Source organism: Idiotropiscis lumnitzeri, chromosome 12 (genome assembly GCF_059441095.1).
Source record: "Idiotropiscis lumnitzeri isolate Australia: NSW breed Sydney's pygmy pipehorse chromosome 12, RoL_Ilum_1.0, whole genome shotgun sequence".
In the NCBI taxonomy this organism is placed as follows: Eukaryota; Metazoa; Chordata; class Actinopteri; order Syngnathiformes; family Syngnathidae; genus Idiotropiscis; species Idiotropiscis lumnitzeri.
This window is the reverse complement of record NC_142402.1, coordinates 13,791,818-13,815,702: the sequence shown is the minus strand read 5'-3', so window position 1 is coordinate 13,815,702 and position 23,885 is coordinate 13,791,818. Positions and strand designations below refer to the sequence as shown.

At 41.0% G+C, this 23,885-nt stretch overlaps 1 protein-coding gene across 3 annotated transcripts in view; it reads right to left on the bottom strand.

Moving 5' to 3' along the window:
* The window catches only part of tnr (tenascin R (restrictin, janusin)), a 114,057-nt gene extending 91,581 nt beyond the window's left edge, over positions 1-22,476 (bottom strand). Inside the window, exons 1-2 of one of the 3 annotated variants that reach the window (XM_088311657.1) lie at positions 22,457-22,476; positions 22,125-22,352 (exon numbers count right to left, since the gene is read on the bottom strand). The gene's annotated coding sequence lies outside the window, so the exon portion shown is untranslated. Of the gene's footprint in view, positions 1-22,124; positions 22,416-22,456 lie in introns of those variants that run through there. The other 2 variants (XM_088311658.1, XM_088311659.1) reach the window with 2 other exon arrangements.
* Positions 22,477-23,885: the final 1,409 nt, after the last annotated feature.

Below are 23,885 nucleotides of genomic sequence, written 5' to 3'. Positions count from 1 at the left end.
TTCATTTGCATTTTAAATTACTGCTTTCACGCTCTTTGTTATTCAATTGTTGCCATTTTATGTCACACTCCATGCTTTGTCACAGCTGCTGTCAAATGCGCGATACAAATAAAGTTGTATTTCTATAATCACAGATTTCACTTATTACAGGGCTTTTGTAGAATTTTAACCGTGATGGAAGTATACGAGACAGTCATTAAATATTGAAACTTTCCATATATCATAATGTGCATCACTCTCAATTAGACGTCAACTCCAAAAACATGTAAAGTTTATGTCTCAGAAACCTGCGGGTCTGAATATTCATGCACAAATGCTGAGAAAAAAAAAGAATTTGTGTACAACATTTGCATATCTACAACTCAGATTTACTGTTGCAGTTATATAAATTAATGAGATGGCTAACTGTGACCTCCACAATAATGATGCCGCTCAGAGCAAAAAAAAAAAAAAAAAAAAAGAAAGAAAAAGAAAAATAATATATATGAGTTATATCAAATTGGACTTTTTATGCTTGCTAGTCTTATCGCTGCCCTTAAGTGATGGCACCCATTATTCAGTGAGTATTATAGATTTATTTGGGAAAGGCTAAAGATTTATTTCGGTGCCACAAAGAGTAAAATACGGCACCACTTTATGGCAGAGTCATAATTCAAACGTGGGAAATGCATTAAAGCACAATCTGATGCATTCCAGGAATTTATAATCAGCTGTGCAACACTGCCCATTGATCGATGGGTAACTGTGGGAAAACACGGATTGGACAGCGTTCAGTTTGCAAATTTGGTTTAGTAAAATGTCAACTGCAGATTATTTTTTTTACACTGAAACGCCTTTCTGCGAATAGCAAAGCTGAAGCGACTAGTGCTTCAAGAGCAACATGATATCAGCTCGTTTCTGCATCTTACCACACTTGAAGATTCAGAGAAAGCCTCGATTCACCTGGCGCTTTGATTCAATTGTGATTCAGAGGGAGGGCGATGCGATGCATGATGAGTCACTGCCCTATCGCTTATTCGCACTGAAGCCTCATTTGCAATGTGGCCACAGTCTGTCGTGTGGAAGACTACTACTTTTTTTCTTCCCGAATTAAGCTATTTAATAGACGTTCATTAAAAGGCATTCAAAGATATTGAATCGTTAATACCTGAATGAAGATGGATCTAAGAATAGATTATTTCTCCCAACCCCGAACAGAAAAATCATCGGTGGAAACCTCAAACCTTCAACCCATGTCTCTTGGACCTTTCAGAACATTTTCTAGAAAACCAATCAGTCATTTTTTCTGTGATGTACTAAAGCATTTTGGACTTTCTATCGGATCTTCACATGTGCCAGATGACGAAACCAGTCAGCAGTGCGAGCTTTTAATGCGTATCCATGTTCTTAAGCCAGACACTGGCTCCTTTTGTTATTGATTGTCCAGAAAGTCAAACTTTAAAGCAAGAGGAGGTATTCCAGTAGCAGGCAAGGGGGAGACCAATAGAAATATTTGTACAAACGGGCTTGTTTGTCCGTCTGTGTATTTGCTTTTATCCTTGTGTCATGCGCTTCATTGATCAGAGACGATGATCAAGGCCGAACTTTATGACGATGGTCGCTTTTGGCTGCCGTTAAAAAGACTCATTTCCTCTCACTGTGGCGCTGCCATTCCGTCCGTCTACGACAGAACTGAACATTCGGCCACTTGGCAGCATCAAAGAGATTGGCCAGCACCGAAAGAAAGGACTTGTAGCGAAGCAAAATCCCGACTCCAGTTCGGTGAATGAGCTCATTTTCTGCCCAGTTGCACATTGTCATCGGCATCGCATATGCAAGTCCGCAGAGATTATAAGCAGTTTTATTACCAAGGTTCATAAATCCACTGGATGGTGTACATTAACCTTGCATGATTTTTTTTTGAAGGCAAAACTTCAACTGTGTGCAATCTGGCAGCATGAGACATGCATGTTACGTGTCTGGCAGCAACAGCTGGCTGACGCATTATTCATGTCATTCCAAGTTGTGGGATGAAGGCTGCGCAATGACTATAAAGAAGTAAACTGGACTTCATTTAGAACTTAAGCCGCCTCACTTACTTTTTGCTTGAATGCCTGCTCATACTGACAGATGGGAACACCGTGTGCAGCATTTCAAAACCCAACTCCAGCGCTTGGAAGTTGTTTTAAATCCCTTCAGTGAATTCATTGTATTTCACTGGCCCCCTTTTTTTTTTTTTTCCATTTGCTGCTTATCCGCACACGCAACAACAAGCAGCCCAGAGGACCTATCATGGACGCAATGATTTTAGCAAATGACATGGAGCATCACATGACGTGTCCAGTAATTCAGCGGAAATCATTGACAGGATCTAGCATCTAAATGGAGAGTCGAATTGGATAAGCAAACTAACATTGCATGAAAAATTGATGAAATTTAATGTAACTGCAACAACCCTAGTGCCTTAACCTTTTGCACCAACTCTGCCCGTAATTACTGGTTGGCGGCACTGCTGGAGGAGCACCGACATACATATTGTACGGTACATTACAATGTACACAAAAGTGAACATTTCTTGAAAACGATAATATTTAAATTTTCACTGGATAGTCGTGTTTGAATGAATTTCTATTCATCTTTCATCCAGTTGTTTTTTTAACAAAGTGTGTGAAAGAATGGAGACAAATTTGCCATGAATTAGGCCATATATTATTTTCTGGATTTAAAATGTCCGTATTGCACAGCGGTATGTAGACATATTTGGAATGAATCGCATCAATCATATAATATATATTTTGTATTATTCCATTCTCACATCCAATCAGAATGAAAAATACAATTGATAAGGAACTGGTTCAATAAGAAGTATCGATAATGGAACCTGAGTTGAGAACATTCATATCAATTCACATCCTTACTGGTAGTCGACTTATATGGATATTAAATCTGGTCCAGATGTTTGCCGCCGAGGTGGCTGCGGTTGCACCATCACAGGAAACTCTCTCTCAAAAAAAAAAAAACTAACTACCAACATCCCTGTTAACAACAGCAGAGGGACTATAAGACTCCTCTCATTGCTGTCATCACAGCAAGAGTTGTGTCTGCACTTCTTCAGTGGTTGAGCTCATTTGAGGATGTGGCATTCATAAAAGGTGGATGTCGGGTGAACAATCAGCTAAAATAAAAAAATTTTTAAAAAATGTAAAAATATCCTGGTTCCCTCGCTAGCTTCATAGACAGCCATTAAATTGGCGGCGCTTGTTAAATATTATTTCCACCAAAGGTCGTTTAAACCTGCCACTTGTACAATCTGATGTGATCCAAGATAACTCTGCTATAAACTCTGCCAGGTGTACCCTCTAAAGTGGCCGGGGGGCGTTCACATTTCCAACAGACCTCCCATGAACTCAGCTTCAGGCTAAAATATTAGCGAGACTATTCCAAAGTTCCAGCACACGCGCACGCACGTGCGCACATTTTGCTGGCTCGCTTTCTGGTAGCCCACACCCTGAGGCGAGCTGACAAAATGGTGCTGCTCAGGTGAAATGATTTAACTGCTCGAACAGGAGGAAAGAGCTTTGAGAGCCACTATTTTTCACACAGAGGTGACACCATCTCCAAAAATGTCAGCGAGACAAGGCAGATACCGAGTGTAGCTCATTTTCGACCTCAGCATCCAGCTGTACTTTGATGCTTTTTTTTTTTTTTTTTCTAAAACACTGTTACACTAAAACGGCTGGCATAAATATGAGTATTGCCAGCTGAGCCCTGTCAGAAACCTGGCAGGGGGTGGGGGACACACAAAAGAGTTAAGTGCACGCCATATTCCCAATTTAATGACACTTTGAACACACGTTGCCTCACTAGTGCCGTGACCGCTGAGAAATGCTCAGCAGAAAACATTGGCCGTCTATCATCCCAAAAGTCAAAGTGCAGATTTTGTACCAAAGTAAATTTCCTCTCTGTCACTGGTCTGGACCCTCTCCATTCCACCTCTCTGGCGCGTTGGTTTACGACCACTGGGCAGCCTAAATTAGGTCTCCGATCTTGCGTTAACAGCACCAGTAAATGTCGGAGGCCTTTCGCAGCTGCAATCAACACCTGTGAACAGACAGGATGGGAACGAGCCGGCTCTGGGAAAGCTGTTGGTGTCGCCGAGCTTCGCTTCAGAACCGCGCCAGTTGGACTGGCGAGCTAACTTGGCAGCATCTGATATGTTCAGTGATTTGGCTGCCATAATGGCAACAGATCCTCATTTACATTCTTGTGATTTAGGTCCTCTTCTATTCTCGACGTCCAATTCAGAAGTGGCTCTCACGTGGATCGCAGATGGTGGGGATGAGCCCGGACAATTACTGTTCAAATCTGCCACTGGTAAATGTGTGTCGAGAAAGACGTTTAATGTGTTCAGATTTGAAAGTCACGTAATGGAGGGTTGTCTGTCCTGACTGTGGCACCTGCGCCAGACCACTGTCCGAGGTTATCAGAGCCCAAAAAAATTCATGTCACTCACGTATCTCGACCATGAAGGGACGTGAGCAGCTGTTTTGAAGACTATTCTCTGAGCAACTGGAAACCAGTGCAGAACCATTCGTACCTGAGCCTGTGGCATTGGTTCAGTTCCCACTCATTGATGGTGTGAGTGGTGTCGGTCTGTCTGTCTTTATCTGTACAGGGTGTTGTCTCTCTTTTGACTCAAGTCAACGAAAGTTGGATTTAGCTCCCCACAACCTGACAATGGAGAAATGGTTGTTGAAAATTTATAGCCAGGCGGTGGTGGAGGGAAAAAAAAAAAAAAATCACCGCCTCAACTTTATCGCTACTGCTCAGTGGCGAGGTGACTAATGACTGCTAACCTGCTTAGCGGCCTTTCCGGTGGCTCCTGCAAAATTCTCCATTTTCAACCTAGAGTGCCCTTCACATGGGCTCTGACACCTGTTTCTATGGTAACACCATCAACAGGGGACCAGTTGGGGTCAGTAAGTGTCTTTTTTTTTTTTTTTTTCTGCCTTCTTCTCGTCTTTGCTCGGGTCTTGACATTTACGCCGCCGCAACGTGTACCTGGTCATCCCAGAACATTTTCTTCAACTTGTACATTTTCTCACTCTATTGATTCGTCTTGCTCTGATTCTTGTTGTGTCGTATCTGATCAGTTCTGTCTCGAGTATGCACGTCTGGACTCTTTAAGCTCCACTGACTGTTAGAAACGAGAGGCAATCAGACAGAGCTGAACGGATTTTTAGCGAATCCAGCAAGACGACTAAAAGTTAAAAGTGAGTTCGGCTTCTGCAAATTTGCTTTCAATTCAGCCAATTACCATGAATGAAATTACCACATTTCATAATGGCCTTAAATAAATAAAGTTGATTAAGGCGTAAATACTAAATTAAAAGAATGCATGTCGGATTTATTCAACAGGAACTAATTGTAAAGAGTTGGGGAATTAACAACTGGGCATAAAGTAATTAAGTCATACATGCAGCTGCGCAATGAACTTTTGCTTGTTGGACAATGCATGGCAACTAAGCTACGGCGCCTTAATTATAATAAGGTCTGAGGCAGGACTTGGCTGCTTATCCACAATTACGCTAAACATTTATTCCATTTACTAAATGAATGTCTGCAACAAATTGATGAGGAGTCGCAGTTGTGAGGTTAAATTAAGTTTCTTTTCCTGGAAAAATGCTGATGAGGGAAGATGCTGTGACGCCAGTTTTCACAACAGCCCTGAATCAATCTTCATCTGCCAGTGACACTCGGGATGGGCGAGCCAAGTGCATCACATGCACAAAAGTGTGCAGCATAAATCTGGAGACGGTTATGGATGTGTCAATTAGACCGTCACTTTTTCCTCAACAAGGAATTGGATGTTCTGGCCTGAGCTAACCCGGTTTAATCCCACTCCCGGCGGCGTTGTGCGGGATTGATCGAGTCGCACATTTTGCTGGGGAGAATGCTAATTGTGGTCAGAGAGACACCTGCCCGTGCAGGCGCCACCGGGGCAAGGGTTGCTAGGTCAAACCCCCGATGATTAGGCTCTTTCTGAATCTCAATTGCACTCTCCTCACCCTGATTTCATTCCTAAAAGGTGTGACTAATAGGAAGCAGACCTTCAAACATTGACTCATAGCTACTGGGAAGGGACAAAAGATCAATTTTGTAATACTTTGAATTTGTATCTCTCGTGGTTCATGATCAATACACTGGCGTCAGATATTCATTGTTATACCGCATATATAAACAACCCTAAAAGAAAAAAAAACGGTTTATTCATGTCACATTTTCAACATGTGGATGGCTCGTCGGGTCGTTCATTTCGTTTGGACGGCGAGCAGAAAGTCAGAACACGACAAAGACAAGCGCTTAGAGCCATTACTTTAATAAACCAAATGCCTTTGCCAACCTGGGGTAAGGAACATAATGTTTGGAGATGACAATAACAAACATGTATATTTACAATTAGACTAGAACTTGCCACTGGGCCCTATTTTCATTCCGAGCTCATGTCTAGAGCAAACCACAGTATCATTATGCGCATGGGAGGAGTTTTCTTCCTTTTGGTATTTTGTTACACTGCCACACTGATTCTTATAGTTATGAAATCTGGTGATGAGCACCACACACACCCATGGGGCGCCAAAACTGTCATCATGCGCCTCAATTCAACGCACCAAAATTGCATGAGACGAACTGCGCCGCAAAGTGAACCTGTTTTTGAGAAGTCTAAAATTTTGTGACCACATTTGGAGATGTACTGGGGGGGGGGGGTGAGCCAGAAACAGTCAGTGAGGCGTCTACCAAATTCTCAAACGGGCAAATTAGTCCATTGCCACAGCACGAAAATGATGAAGTGCCCATTTTTACGCAGAGGGCAGACAACAGTTACCAAATTGTCAGATAACTCGAGGGAAAGGCAACTTTGTGAACCGAAACGCCAAAATGGGCGGCCCCAAAGACGCTAAACTCGAATCGTTACGCCCATTTTCATGTCGAGCGCACAGGCGCCAATTTACAGAAATAGGGCCTTACGTGATCATTTGTACGTAAATGAAGGTTATGCTGTCAAAGACTTTGTCAACATGCTCATTTTCTTTGCCGCCTACTGAGAAACATCTTTTATATATGACACTCCAATTTAAATTTGGAAAACATGAAGACAATATGACTGTGTTCATGCATGTTGGGTTATTATTAGAAATAGAAGAAAACATTTAGTGAGAAACCCTGTTTTTTTTAAGGGTAAGATGAGGGGGAAAAATGACTTCTTCAAATTCAATGTATTATTGTATATGCATGACGAGCGAGAAAACTGTTAAATGACACTGATATTGAGATGCATCAGCCATACAATAGACCAATTAGAGAATAATCACTGTCTGTCATTTGGCAATGATGTACTGTGTATTTCATCAAGTTGCAATTCCCTGCACTGATAAAAATACAAAAAAATAAGTAAATAAATAAATAAAGTGAACAATATAAATTAAGAACTCATGGGGTCTCATATCTCACAGAAAAACAACGGTAAACAGCTTTTGGTACTAATTATAGCGAGCCATCATTATTTTCTAAATGTCACGACAAATGACATCATACTGTGAAATTTCTCCACCTAATTGCCACGCTTTGTTTGTAATTGCTTATTGACGGAATATTCAATTATCCACATCTGCCCAGCTAATATTGACTTTCAGACTTATTCAAACCAGTTTAGCCAAGTCTGTTCTCGCAAGCTAGGGCTTATAAAGACAATGGCTCACTGTGAATGGACTGCAATTGGTCAGAAATCCTTTGCAAAATAATACACTTCTTGAGGCATACACCAAAGCGAAAAATATGAGGACACATTACAAGAGCTCGCCTAAATCTCTTTACAAACGAGACCAGACTAATTTGTGACGCATTACGCCTCGTCAGACTCTCGGCGAAGAAGCCTGTCAGCTTCAGACTTCAGAGTCAGATAACCGAAGTGCAATGTCCCGCCTGCTCCTCGCCGCATTTTGATTATCTATCAGTGCGAAGAGTTGTTGTGGTGACACGACTGTCCTACCGCCTGATGTCCGTCCGATGAAAACAGAACACGGCCATTCCCTGAGGACCTTAACGATCCAAAGGCTAACATACACACAATTGGGTGCATGTAAAAATAGAACACACACCCACACGCGGGCACACAACGGGAGATTATTGATTACTGTCACGTCAATCAATAGACTGGAAACGAGCCTCTAAGCAAGGCAAAATTGGGACATTGATGATTTGTTAGTTAATGCAGACATTGCTGACAGCATCACTGTCCCTCTTTCTGGCACACTTACACACGCATTCAAAGAGAATCGCCAATAAAAAAAACACACACAGACATTAATTGACCGATATGGAGCAGTGAACAAGAAGTTCTTGTCTTTTTTTTTTTTTTTTAATTATGTCTGGCACCGAACAGTTGGTATCCAGTCCCTGGCAGAGAACACAGTGTGGTTGTCTGACAGGAGAACTAGAGAGAGTGAGAATGGAGCATGGCAACAAGCAAACATTCAGGCCCAAAGGAGTGAACCTTGTGAACCTTCGAATTGGTGCGCCAGAGTACCCGCTGGCAAAAGCAGGAAGAGACCATAAAATATCAGCAAATGAAGCGATCCGTTTCAGCCAGAGGGGAACCCCCCCAAAAAAAAAAAAAATTCAGTCGTCAGGGTGAGCGATCTGGCGATTTGGTTGGCCTGCCTGTTGTTGCCTGTCTGGGCAGAGAACAAACAGCGAGAAGGAAGGCGCCAGGGCGAGAACGGGAAGATGCAAAAACTGCAAGTGAACGAATGAAGGCAGAGGCTTTCTTTGTGATTAACGTGGGTTGTAACTACGGGCCAACAGAAGACGACCACAGAAGTGGCGTCCCCAGTAAGGAATATAAACTGCTTGCTTAAATGTCATGTCGAAATGCGCTTTAAAAAATTCATGTCAATTTTATTTATGGGACGCTTGAATAAAAACGCAGCTGATGTTTTTGCTTGATCCTCTAAACATCTAACACCAAGTTAGCAACTTGCTATTGACTTGCTATTGTGTACTTGAACGTGCAGCACCATCCTCTTCTGCTGTTAAGAGTAAATTAAAAGCACACTTTCACCATACACATGCACAATCATCATCTAACTTATTGTCATCAAATCAGACAGCCATGACCTCTGCGCTTGAATCTCCCCAAAAAAAAAAGCGTAATCGTCTCTAATTGCATCTGTGTGCAAAAACTGCAAGTCACATAACTGCTTCAGTTTTTGCAATTTTTGGTGACCTTTGTATGGGTACAAACTGAAGGAGAACAATGCATTCATGCAAGATCAAATGCAGCACAATACAGAGTAAACATCATGAGTGTTGCGTATGATCCAAAACCGCAAGATGTTTTTTTTTTAATGCCAAGAGAACAAATTTTCCAACGGGGAGGAAAAATGTGAATGTAGACTCTCCCATGTTCAGCTAATTTCAGGCATGGTTGCGACTTGCCTCTCTCTATAGCTACGACCAATGCATTCCATTTAAAGGTTCCACCAGAAATAACATTTATCCAATTTGTTTAATGCCATTCTGCTCCCATCCCATTCTCATCGCATGCATGCTGCCAGGCGTTAGAATAGAGGAGAAAATACAACCACGCTCAAAATAAATGTATTCAATTGAATCCACTTTGTAAGGACATTTGCAAAATGGCCAGCCACCTTAATCAGCTAGAACATCTTCAAACATCAGCCTTTTTGGAATTGTTTCACCTTTAATATTGTGTCATATGCTGATTAACCAAGCATAACACACTTTGGACATTCAAGTAGCAACAGCGACCTTCCTTATGGTGTTCTCTGCAACGCTTGTACCAAATAAAATGTATTTTTTTTGAAGCATAGACATTTAAACATAGATTCCACCAAGTACTTTTCCGGTTGCGAGCGTCTCCACCATATTGGAGGGGGCAGAGCCACTGTAAACGAATGCATGTCAACTTCACTAAACTTGAAAAGTGACAACCTACAAAGGACAAAACTGATTGGCACCAAAAACAAAGTATGTAGTTTTCAAATCTGATGATTATACATTTTTACGCCCACATTCAGCATATTTCAATATTCATCACTGCAGTAACAGTGTTAGATATATTAGTAGCTGTAAACACTCGCACAAATGTCGGGAAAAATATAAATATAACATGCATTCAAAACAATTGATGACATTTGGTGGCGACTAAACTTGATTTGCATGATGTTTTTCCACAATAACTTGTGACATGCATAAATGTGTCACTCCTACTTCTGATTGCCAACGCAATTAATACATCTTTAAGTTATTATCATTATCTGTGTCATGGAAATACTGAATTATATAATCACTGAAAAATATCTGTCATTACCAAATACGGTGACAAAAGTCGTAAGAAGAATGAATGCATTTATAGAAAATCATGCATCAATTAAAGATGCACTGCGAAATCAAATTAAATCCTAGCCCTCTGAGAGAAATTACAAAGTGGCAAAATATTAACGCTCTCGGTGATTAGAAATATGAACAATGTCAGACTCTTTTCAAAGGGTTTAAAAAAAATATATATGTCCTGAAAGAGTGCCTCAAAAATCCTGAAGAACAGCCTTCATAAAAAGGAGGCAATTGATAATAAGGACTGTGCAAGGACAGAACAGTTTATTTTAATACTTCTGTTGGAAAGTGAGGCAGGATTTATTACTTTTTGGGGCTCTAAACCACAACCTAAACTAAAACCAGGTTTGTTACACAACCTTTAAAAGCAAACCGATTACTATTGTGATTCTGTGTAATTATCAGCTCACGCTCAGCCATCGGAATGTTTTTTTTTTTTGCCACGTGAACGGAATCATTGTTGAAAGATTTCCCCGATCAATTGTTTCTAAGGAACAAATACAACCACTTTGAGGTATTACAAATTCACAGACTGTTCCACTGTTTATGATATTCTCTACAATTACCGATTTTATTTGACAGCTTTACCACTCTAGTCTAAGTTTACTACAATGTCAACTCAATACACCTTCAAGCGTATAAAAGCCACCAATATTCACTGTTGATTAAATATTTAAGCACTTCCTACGAGCTGCAATTTAGAACTAAAGATTACCACACCCCAAAAAAATAAATAACCACACAGGCTTAACAGGAGTGAGCGAGTGATTCGCATTTACATGCTTGAAAGTAATAATCATCGTAGTCGCTTCCGTCACGCTGTCAACTGTGCAGACCAAGAAAATGACGCCAGTCAACAACGCATGGAACATCAATGAGTCCAACCACCACTGGCGATTTAAGTGGAATCGACTTCTGCTCATTTCCCAAATTACCCGTATCTGACTGGCCCACCGCTGCAGGGGCAACAGGAAGAGTGGCGTTCATTGCCACACACACACACACACACACACACACGCGCACACACCCCGGCACATACACGCACTCCATTTCCCCATTTCTCTGCGGGGAATCGATGATGTCTGCTTAATTATTGGGTGAATTTAATCAGCAACAGCAGTACTTACTGCCGTGTGACCTAGTAGCTGTGAGGAAGTCATTTACCTTCCATTGCTAGTGTGCTTGGGCTGGCACCATAATCAAGAGTAGAACTCTAATTGTACAGAAGTATGTTGAGTAAACAGGAAAAGTGCTGAAAAGTGTGTATTAATTGTCCGAATGTTTCTCAAAGAGACAATAACGAAATAGCAGCTGGATGTTTATCATTAATAACGTAATAATCACGTCAGGTTTGCTCGTCTGCTGTACCCTGCAAGATTTCCTCTGCTTTGTGTACCACTGACAATGATAGACAGGCGTTGATAAATATGGAAACAAAATGACATTCGCCCTGGTATTGCCGATTAAGCTAAACGCATCGATCATGAGCAAATTCCAGGCGGCAACTCACGTCGCTTCACAGTATATAATGTTTCCCTAGACTACAGTCGCCTCTTTATAGCGCATTTTGTTTACAAAGCACTCAACTAATTCTATTGTGGCGCAGAGGAAAGGGTTGATTCAGTCAACATTTCGGAAAGCAAGGGTAAAAAAAAAGGGACACAAGGGAGAGGGATTATGAAGAGAAGCTTCGAACTACCCTATGTGAGCCAAAACAATAGCTAACATTTTCCACCAACGACAGAATAATAAATTGCTTGACATTTTCTCTTCTTTTTTGCCGAAGCCTAGAAGAGAAGGTCACCGCAAAACTCGTGCCGAGGTGCCGGAGAAGATGGAAACGAGTCATTTTTGACAGACAGTGTCACTCTATTCAAATCTGAAGTAAAAACTGACATGGTGTACACCCGATAGAGTGCGGCTTGCACGGCTCTCCTCGGCCTGCTTTCTAGAACCAGGTTGGAAGAGAACAGTTCCATTATCAACTCACAACCCTGAAAAAAATGTCATGGGGAAAAAAAAAAAATCAGACCACACAGGCTATTTCGTAGTACAACAGAAAAGGGACGTTGACTCGACTATCACCATCTTAGTGTACACTACAAAATAGCAATGTTGTGAAAGCCCAACTATTTATCCCATAAGTTAGACACGGCCCAGCTATGAATATTATCACTCTCCGGAAATTGCAAAGAAACGATCGTTAACATTCATTGAAGAGAACGTCTCCGCCTGCCTGTTGTTTGGATGGAATCACCCTCTATAATATTACATTCAGTTGTAACAATGATGGTGGAAGCAGCTGTGGGCCAAAAGTGGCGTCGTTGTTTGTTATTTGTTAGGGGCTAAATTATTCTGCCTCTTTGGAAGGGGTGAAACGACGGCATTGTAGGTGGGAGACAAATGATGTCCTAAGAGCCCTCCTTGGTTTAGAGGTGATACGTAAAGTTTAACATCACTTGTCTTTCAAACCATCCGTCTTTGTCCAGAATATGAATATTTGTGTCCTCACAAGAGTGCCGTTTCTCATTTGAGGTGCAGGTAGACAGCTAAGTCTTGACCTGTAAAGATAGCCCGTGTCTCTTGTGACATGCTCCTACTCACTGCATGTTTGTTATTTGCGTTATATTATCTGTTTCCATGATCTGTTCAATGTATTTATTTCTTAAATAGTTATAACAATGTAACAACTGTCTTTTGCCCCATTGTGTGGCATTGTGTGCAATTCCCTTTGTCATTTGTGTAATTTGTCAGTAAACACCAACTGGGTGTGTCAAGAAACAGCCTGACGCCTCATTTTTGAAGAATTGCTCACGATACGGTATCGTGAAATGCTGCATGTTGTAAAAAGGCTGGAGTTGATTTCATGGCCGCAATCGAGCGTTGCATCGCTCAACTCAATTCAAAATGCAATTCTGGGTTAAAAAGAGTCATGCTATGCTTCAATTTCAGGTTAGTCAATATAAAGGTCATCTAGGATGTGGATATTGTTGACCCACCCCGAGGGTGGGCGTGTTGACTAATGATGACAGAGGTTGCGTGTGGCAAGAGGAATTGAATTGAGGACGGATTGTTTCATTGTATTGTTCAGCAATAACTCATATGTCGCATCCATGAGGAATGTCATTAAGTTCAGTGGAGCCAATTATTGGGTATATCTTGCGAACCAGCCGACAACACCTCTGTTTTGCATATTAAGTGGAAAAAGCTCATCAGAAAAGGAATTTCCCATAGAAATGTCTAAATGGGACAACTGGAGCAGTTATAATTGCTGCAGGTGTGCTCAGAATCAAATATAGTCACCACGTGTGAGCGACAGACATGTCAAGTTAATGACGCCATTGGTGGTAATTGGACGACAGATGGAAAGACCACATCTGCAAATAGCAGGTGCAACTGACGTAACGTGTGTGTGCGCGCGAGCATGTAAGTAAAGGTGGTGCTTTGATTGGACCCCTGGTCCGATTCATAAGAGTTATATGATGTGAGTCTTCATAGTATAATGGGGTACAGTAGAATAGAGAGTATAAAAAAAACTATAATATTCATAATAATATTCATAATAATATTAATAATATATATATATATATATATATATATATATATATATATAAATATAAATATATATATATATATGTGGGAAACACTGCAGCTGTGATCGTTTATTTCATGGCGCCAATCAATGACATCATTGAGCAGGTCAGCAAATGGAAAAAAAAAAAAAAGAAAAATATGGGCCGATCCGATAGAGCCAATCAGAATGGTGTAAAGTCTAATAAACACCACTGTAGTTTATTGAACAGCTATTGTAACAGAATAACAATGTTTGTAATATCAGCAGGTCTGGGTCACCGTCATTTCATCCTCAGAACAATTAAAATTGATTTACTGCAACTAAAGATTTTCTGATGAACACAATTTGACTCAGAACTGATTTTTAATGTCCCTCATATACTACAGGGAAAAACATTTTCTCATATGCGGTATGAACAAAACCCATATCAACTAGCATACTGTGCTTCAGCTGTGTGGTTGCACTGTACAGATTGGCCTTTGTTCAGAATGAAAAGTGATGGAGTTCTTTCCAGGAGCTGAAAATCAGACTGACCCGCTTTGAACCGACGCGTTCCAAATTATTTCTCTGGTTTTCAATATGATCGTGACTAAGACCAAGCTTGAGGACAATGGTCCATAAATTAGAGCAACGCAATCCAGGTACTGCAATAACAAAATGATGTACTGACTAAATCGGAATTACTCTCTCCTAGTATACAAGCTAAGAAAATCCCTTTGAGAGATACGCTCTTGGTGTCCACTCAGCACTCACACACACAAACACTGACTTGACAGTTTATTAGCGTTCTGAGAGGGGTTTTTTTTAGTTGACAGTTTGAGAGGTTAATTAGTAGAGGAGGAGACCGCCTGCACTGAACCTTTTCATTTGAAAATAAATATGGACTCCTTTGTGGAAGTCCAATTTTAACCTTTCACTCATTCTATATGAGCAACAAAAAAAAATAATTTCAAAAGCCACTTTTTTTTTCTTCCCCCAAACACCAACATTAAACGTATTCTGTGTGAATCTGTGTGAGATCTGCACATGTTTTGCTATTTTCCTGTGTGAAGCTTGACATATCCGTTTAGTTAGAAAGGTGACATAAAGGAAGAACGTTTAGATAAGAATCAAACTGATGTGGCGATGGCAGCTCGGACTGAAAAGACTCACATAATCCCGAGGCAGTCAGGTATCACACAGCGTCCGCGGCGCACCGCACTGCAGTTATTGTAGAAACAGAACCAAAGCATATTTACCCGCTAGCTGAAGGCGTCTCTTGGGGCTACATGTTTGTGTATGTGAACATCCTTCACAGGTGACCTGGGAGGGGCTTCACCGCCTGAACTTTCTGCTCTCGACTTCACAGTAGGGGAGGGAAAAGCACAGAGTTCGAGGTCATTTGAAGCCGCTTCCTCATTGGCTGTACACAAACACGCGCGCGCACACACGCGCGCACACATTTCAACTACAAGCACACAGTAGCACCGGGGGGGATTTATGCTGCACAAAAAAACATTTGGAAAAAGCACACATCTGAAGGAGCGGTTGAAAGATAGGGAAGACCTTTACAGAGTATTTCTCAGCGCAGTTGCTCAGGTGCAAGAGCAAAATAGAAAGCAGGATGGGGAGAGACATTAACTGTTGAGGGATGTGCAGAGAGTCAGTGGGAGAATGCGAGCGGGGTGAAAGGAACAACAGAAATGTTATGCGGCACTTAAAGTGGAAGAGCTCCAGTTTGGATTCGAGCGACTTGCCTTAATGAGGACCATTAACGCAGCTTGCCCAGATTCCCTAAACGCTGGGGAGGACTGGAAGACGGCAGCTAAAAATAAAACACCTCAAGCAAATCCCGGATTCTTGAGGCGGGAGCTTGTGCAAAAAAATACATTTAAAAAAAAAAATGGAAATTACACAGGCTGGCATCAGAAAGTAATGCAACAGTACTTCCTGGTGGAGCCTGGAAATTAGAAATAATGCGACGACAATGCTGCCTTGACTTGAGAGTTGAATCGCTTGCAAATGAATGGAAATGTGATTAATCCATTCCAGTTCCTAAATAAAACCAACAAAAATATTTGTTATTTTTTTCAATCCGAAAAAACAGCACCGTGCCGCATTGTAGCCCCATTTTCATTCTTTTGTTGAAGCCTTTTTAAAATGAATTTCACGAGATGCTCTTTCAGTCATTTCACAAAGCTACTTTTCTTTTCTTTCCTTTGATTTTAAATGCCTTTAAATCTTTTATTTGTACACGTGTTTACATGTCAATGTCCTTTCTTTGAATAATTTTAATGAGCTACTTTTGTTCTCCTTCCTTTGCCTTTGAATGACTTCAGCTGTTCTATTTGTACATAAAAGCTTTTCGGTGTTGTGCTTTTGGTTGCCTTGTGGATGAAATGCACCAGAAATGCTTCCTTGCCTTTACTTTCAAAACACACCGTACTCCCAATTAAGTAGAATGTAAACAATTAAACAGTTTATGCATCATAACTTAATGTATTAATTCAATGGGCATTGCATGTCTTGACCACTAGGGGGCAACATAATAAATATAGAGAGCTGCTTATCCTACAAAAGATTTGAACGCCGCAACTGTTTTCTGGGTTTGGACACCAGACGTTGGCAAAGCGAGCCTGTGGCCCCTGGACTTCAATTTCAGTCAACAGCAGGAAGCAGTGCTGCATTATATGGCATCCTCCTTGAATAGTTTAAAATAGGCGGATTGATCTTAATTCTTATTCCACAAACACAACATTTAAAAGACTAGTGTTTAGACTAGTGAGGGCACATAGAACATATTGTAAAGAAATGTCTCGACTTGACTTCCACTTTAAAGACTATGTTTGATTTATCTGCGCGGAGCGCCATGGAATGACTGGAATAAGAGTTTTAGCTCACGTCCAACATGGGCCATTTGCCTCAAAGGAACAGAAGGGAGAGAAAAATCTCGACTGTCAAACTCTGCTCTCCTCCACATATTTCTTTTTTTCAAACGGCTAGTTCACATTTTAAGATCCTCCAAGGCTTTTCTCTCTTCACTCAATGTTCGCACACAGTGGAGCCAACAGTAGCCCACACTGCCCGTCCCGCTTCTGCGATTCGTCGTGATGTACAGTGCACATTTGTCAAATTTACAGCATTCATCCAAACAAGACAATCCTTGGCCTGTGCATACTGCAAGGGTACCGTTCCTTTCAGTTCTATTGTCAGTATGTAAATTGGTTTTCTTTCTTTTTTAGTGGGGGGGGGGGGAGCACACACATATTGTACGGTGTACACGGTACTGTGTGAGACCCCAGCCAAGTGCTGTGATGAGACGAGCAGAATCGGCACATTCATCCTTGCGCTGCTAATAAAGCGTTATGTGGCCAGGAGGTCAACGACCAAGAACTGTGTCGTTTAGGGAACGGCTCTCTAGAAAACAGCATAAAAAAGACTAAAATCCGTGGCACACGCGGTTAAATCAACATATAGCATATCAGCAAAACATGAACGAGCAATTAAAGTTCCACAAGGAGCAAATTGTCACAAAAACATGTTTTTCAATTTTTTTTAATTATGTCCACAGACTATGTACACCCAAGCAATTGTGAGATCCAAACAAATTATGGGGACTATAGTATTTAAACAAGAAGAAAATAGGACTTTGGTCCTTTTTCAGCGATGTTCAAGCAGATTGTTTTTTTGTATATATTTTTATTTTTGTCAGTTGTTATAAATTGCACCAAAGGCAATTTCTCAAAGCCTAAAAATATAATTTGCATGTTTAGAAAATAAAATTAACGCGGGCAAATAAACAAAAAATGATTTATATGTAGAAAGTGCTTTCAACTAAGTGGCGCAACAATTAACTAATTAATCAACACCAAACAATTAGCAAATTAATTAAAAACTATTTTCATTGTCCAATAATCACCCAGAGACCTTTTATATTTTAAAATTGTCCAAATCCTAAGAATTTCAGCCTCTCAAAAGTAAACGTTCTCAGATTTCTGTGATCCTCCATGAAATCGATAATCTTTGCGACAGATGCAAACTTTGCTTTGGAAAACAAGGATCCAATTTTGTGTCTATTTTTTGCTACGTTATGGACCAAACCAGCCACCAAATCATAAATAGTTTGTGTATGTTGATTTCTTTCAATGTCATATTGAAATGTCATGGTTTATTTAGTTTTTTTTTTTACAAAAGAATTGAAGAAGAAAAAGTATTGATCGATTAATCCAAAAAAATAATGATTTTATTTTGATTTTCAGTCTCAGGAGAAACCGGCAGCCCCCAATTCCGACACGATACCATCTATGCCAGCTTTTAGTGAAAGGCATAACAAATAAATGCTCTTCCAATGTCATAACGTACAACAAACGTGTGTTATGACTCAATAATAACAACCAACGATTATATCTCTAATCTCGTTGCACACTTGAGTACAATGACAATAAAGGGATTTCTATTCTATTCTATTCTATATCAGCTTTGTGTTCCATTAAACAGGCCCAGATTTCAGTCAATTGGTGAGTAAACTGAGACGAGCTTATCATCATTTCAGTATTTGTGTTTGGTGGCATGCCATGATTGTTTTCTCATGTAAGAATAAGCACATTGGCTCAAAAAAAAACCTCAGGAAATACAGATTCAAAGGATAGTTTCAAAGGCTTGATAGCTGTATTTTGAAATACTCAGCTAAATATTTTAGTTATAAAGAGTTCACATTTAAATTAATAACGGATGAACACACTTTATTAATTGCCAAGGCATTCAAAATTCAATTAGTCAGTACGTGAACTCATTATCTTTTTTTTGTTTTAATAAGCACTGCGGGAAAACTGTGAATTTATTGTTTCAGTAACATCTGAGAACATGGCCGATATTTTCCACCTTTCTTATCACAGCTTCATCTGAATAAATCTTAGTGGTATCTGATGGATGATCCCGACGCACATGAAAGGTCCACATTTCACGGTCTACCTTATGGCAAATAATGACGGCGCCGTTAGGTAGAGCAATTAATACTTAAGGAAGAGAAACGCAACAATTTTCTATGAATTATGTAAATTATTAATGACCAAATAGACCACTAGAGTCTTGTTCACTTCCCCGCCGGCTGGCAAGTCGAAGTCAATGAGTTGAAAGCCGTGAAAGAAGTGGCGCTAATGCACAAGCAGCAGCGGTGTGTGCAAAGGTTAACAAATGCCACCTGTGTCATCTGCAATTTATGGCAATACTTTGCATTTGTGATTTAAGCACTTTGCTGAAGCTCTCACAGGCTGGTTCCATGAAATAAAAATATATAAAAACCTGCCCGGCAACAAACATCGAACCCTAGAGCTCCGTACGGGGAGATTGCTTCATTCCAGCCATTATAAATTAAATAATACAGTGGAACGTATAAAATAGAACATAATCCTTTCCGAAACACTAGATGCCTTCCAGTTTGTCAAGTGTATATTAAAACTCAAAACGGCATGCAAGATTAGAAACTGTGGAGATCCATCACGGTTCGAAGACAACACTCGACGGAGTAGAAGTAGGAGCGAAAATAATGATTGGGCACTCAAATATGAGTATTGACTGACTGGGAGGCGAGTCTCCTCACATTATGACGAAGCACAAGTGACTTTGCGGTGAACATTCCCCCTTTACGTTAACAAGAAGGATGAAGGAGACACTTGTGGCTCCGAAGCCGCGGATTGCAGACCCCTTTCCGAGCTAATGCTCTTCTTTGTTGCATTTTCTAGCTTTCTGGATGCATTGTGATAACGTCCTGCCCCCCCACAGGTTAGTCTTGGTACTACAGGTGATATCTGGGTAAAAGGAAGACTTCAGGCTGTTGTGGGGGTGTCGTGTTTATGGTGTGCTGCGTTGTCATCTTGAATACACAGCAAAAGACATTTTTTTTTCTTCCTTCACATTTAAAAAAAAAAATCGGTTAAGATGTTAAAAATCAATATGCGTTTGCCATGAATAAGACTTAAGACTCAAAATCAAGAGAGAAAAATGGCTCAGATTCTGCATCACGGTTCGGTGATGCCCACGGTCACATGGGAGGGCGGACATAAAACTCTGCCAGACACAATATGATGCATACGAACAAGAGAGCAAATAGGCAAGAAAGGAATAGTGACGGAAATCACTTCTCGGTAATCTTTACAAAAGAAATTGAACCGGTGCTTTTTTTGTTTGTTTTTTTTGTTGAGCAAGTCTGTCTCATATTCATAGCTTGTGCTGCACAATTTTCCTATCACTCTCATTTTGTGCTGAGATTTCCACATCAGCACCACTTTCAGACACATCCCGATGCCCGTCGCCCTGCTGTGACCACGGACAATGTGTCTCGCTTTTCTTTGACAAATTAAAGCAACACGATAGATGGCAATAACCTTCACAGGACGGTGCGGAGGGGAAACGAGAAGGTGGGAAGGGGGGGGGCACGGCAGCTGGACAGCTTTCGGTTGAGGGAGGAGAGACTGGAAAGAGAACGGGATACATGTGCAGATGGATGGCGAGACATATCGGACACGGCGGGGCGTTTACAAATTGGACAGCGACGTGGGACGTTCACTCAGTGATTAGCGGGGAGAAATGGCACACGCGTAAACCGACAGTAAAAGTGTTTTCCCTAATGAGTTTGAACATTTGTAACTCTGCTGGAGAGGCGCTTCGTCAGCGAGGCATTTCATCATATAACAATCACACTGAAAGGTGCTGAAGGTGATGCATAAATTGGACTAACGACAAAAACAAGACTTTTCTCAGTTAATGATATCATGCTCATGGTGTTAACGGTGAGTTTTGTTTGTTATTTTAGCCGTGGCCACACCCCAGAGAATTGCTTCATTGCCTTGTTTGAACTCTTATATCGTGTTGCTTGCCATTACCTGGACTTGAGATACACAAAGAAAATCCAAAAGTTGCATTTATTCATGATTGTGGACTCCTCTGCTCACCAGCCACAATATACGCCTTCACACCATGATAATTGAGAGTTGCATTCACAAATCATGAATATATAAACGGCAAAATGCTTAGTTTTGATTGACAAGGTCGATGAGGTATTACCGGTAACTTCAGAGTGTTTATAATTGTGACTGTTTGTATTATCCTGCAACTGTACTGAGAGTGCTTTCGATATTTTGGTAAATGAACAACTTCACTTTGATGGTCAAAAATTTAGAAGCACGTTACAGTAATGTAAGCTAATGTAATGTTCTACACCATGGCAATAATCATAAATGCATAAATACCTGAAACTGAACTGAGGATAACATTCTATACGGTTCTTGCTTTGGATCTCAAAGTGCACAGAATGGAAAAGGGATGGTGTCATGGTCCGTTTCCGTTATGTCTTGTTTTTGTTTACGTTTGCTCAACGGGCGTGGGGGCGTTCCCTTCCAGCGCGTGACGTCATGGCTGGAGAGACGCGCCCACCTGCCCTGCACCTGTTACTCGTTGACTCATTTAATTGTCACTACTTAAATGCCCCGGCCTGACTATTCGGCGTCGGTGCGTTGTCCTTTTCTTCGATGTCACTGTTGCTCTTTGTTCCTCGTTCACGCTCATAGCTCATGGTTATTTGTCAGTGTCCCTGTTTCCTCGTCAAGTTTAGTTCTGTCCAGTCGCGTTTTGTTCATCCTCATTGTTTTGCACCTTGTCACGTTCGTTTGTTCCTAGTACCTTGTTTCTCGTATTATTTGGTTAATTAAATTCCCTTAAGTTATCCTTGCCTGGCTTCCCTGCATTTTGGGTCCTCCTTTACCTCCACCCCATCGTAACAGATGGTAAACGGTAAATTCTAAACCGGTGATGTCTCCTGAGAACATTTAATCGAGGCTGCCAAGCAATTCCAAAACCAAGTAAATCCTCACAGAAAATGCAATAAAATAAAGCCCAACCATTAAACCCACAAATCCATACAAAGAAATCAAAGTGGTTATCACATTGTGAGTTTTGTGAGCCCTCAAAGGACTGAAATATCACCCCACCTGTGTTCTAATGCAAGCTTTTTCATGCAAATATGTAATTAAGGCAAGCGAATGCTGTTCAACAACTTAAACATAACCACAGCATCCAGAAAGCCGTCATTTCTCGTCAATTTCTTGCCTCGCATCGCTTCAAAGGTGCCACAATTAAAACACACGCAAGGGACAACGCAACTTCAGACAACTTCACTCACCTGCTCTGACGCGACTTGCCGAAAGCTTCAGAATTCCGGCAACCTCTCCCGTCCTCGCTCTCCGTCAAACAGCGGCTGGTTCACACAAGTCCCGGGCCACTTGCCGTTTTCGAGCTCGGTGCATCGAGGTGTCAGCCGCCTCCGCTTTGTGGTGCTGGTGGTCGTGGTGATGGTGGTCCTGGCTGGTTGCACTGGTCTCAGATGTGCCCTCTCATCTCATCCGCTCAGCTGCAGAGGCGAATGTGAGGATGAGCCAGGCGAGCAGCTCCACTTGCTCTCTTGCTGGGAAGCAGAAACGCCACCTCCCCCACCTTTCTCTTCCTCTCACTCACCCTCTCTCTCTCCGTCAGATGCTCACTCCGACTTCCCTCTTCACTCTGTCACTCCCACCCGCTGAGGCCGACAGATGGATGCGAGCTCCCCATCTTATTTTCTACCGTTGTCTATTGAATTGTCAGGTACTTTCTGCATCTCTTCATCGATGGGCACACCGGTGTCACAGAGAGTGCAGCCTCTAGTGGCAGCCGTCTCTCCATGCTCCTCAGCAGTCGAATTTGTGCCTCAGGACTGCTGGTGTTCAACCCCGAAACCTGGCATAGAAAAAAAGCCGAGCAAAACAAAATAGAAGACAATTTAAAAAAAATAAATAAAATCAAACCAAACATGAATATAGTGTGACTATGCTAAATGGGGGAAAATTTTATTACTTAAGATGGATCAATATGAGGCTTTTGATTAATGGATGCAACGCAGCTAAAATGCCAAAATTGTTTTTTTTCAAGAGTTCTCTTGTATCGAAAAGTCCTGTAGACTTATACTGTATTTGCCAACGTCTATTGAGCCAAGACATCGACTTTCAGAACAAAAAAAATAACAAAAATGCAATAACCAATCACTAAGACCAGCTCATCCGTTTTATCAAGTCTCAGCTACAGAATATATAAGAAAAAGGAAAAGAATATGTATCTTCATTTGAGGTGTCCAATGATTTTGGAATCTTTTATGAAACGGTTCAAATGGCTTGTTAGTTGCAGACACAAATGTCACATGTCTCTCCTCACTTGCCCTACAGTGACTCACGGTGACGGTCTAGACGCGTAGAAAAAAAACTGCAATCAGTAGAGACCAACGTTTATGTTGAAATCTCACATCAACTTCTGAAAATCTTACAATGAATCGCCCAAGTATTATGGATTTATGTGCGTTTTCCCCTTCATAGAGGCGATCACTACAAAGCTTATGTTAGCTTATGAAAGAAATGTGTCATCCATAAAATACAAAATATTGGGGCAATATGTTTTGAGGTTGATGTGGCTATAAGAAGAGATGTTCACAGACATTTTGGTAATGAGTGACGTAAACTTTTATTTTATTTGACGTGACAGCTGCCTTAAGTGCAAGCCGAACAAAGTGTCCCATGCAGGCTCTCGATATTTATAAAAAATAAATAAAATTACAGACATGCCGGACATTATTTTCTGTGAGGCCGTGATTGGCTGCGGCAGATAGAACTGGCCATCAAGCAAACAAAAATGACATAAGCAACTCAACATTAGTATTTCACCACACAAAATAACCACAATGATATAATAATAATAATAAATAATAATAATAATAATAATAATATTGGGTTTATTCTTAAAAATCCGTGCCTCAACGGGGGTGGCAAAAGTATCTTTGTGGACGGGGGCACTATGGCCCGCCCTTTGGTGAGGGTTCTGGAAAAGAGAGAGGTGAGATGATGCTTAACCCTCAATGAGT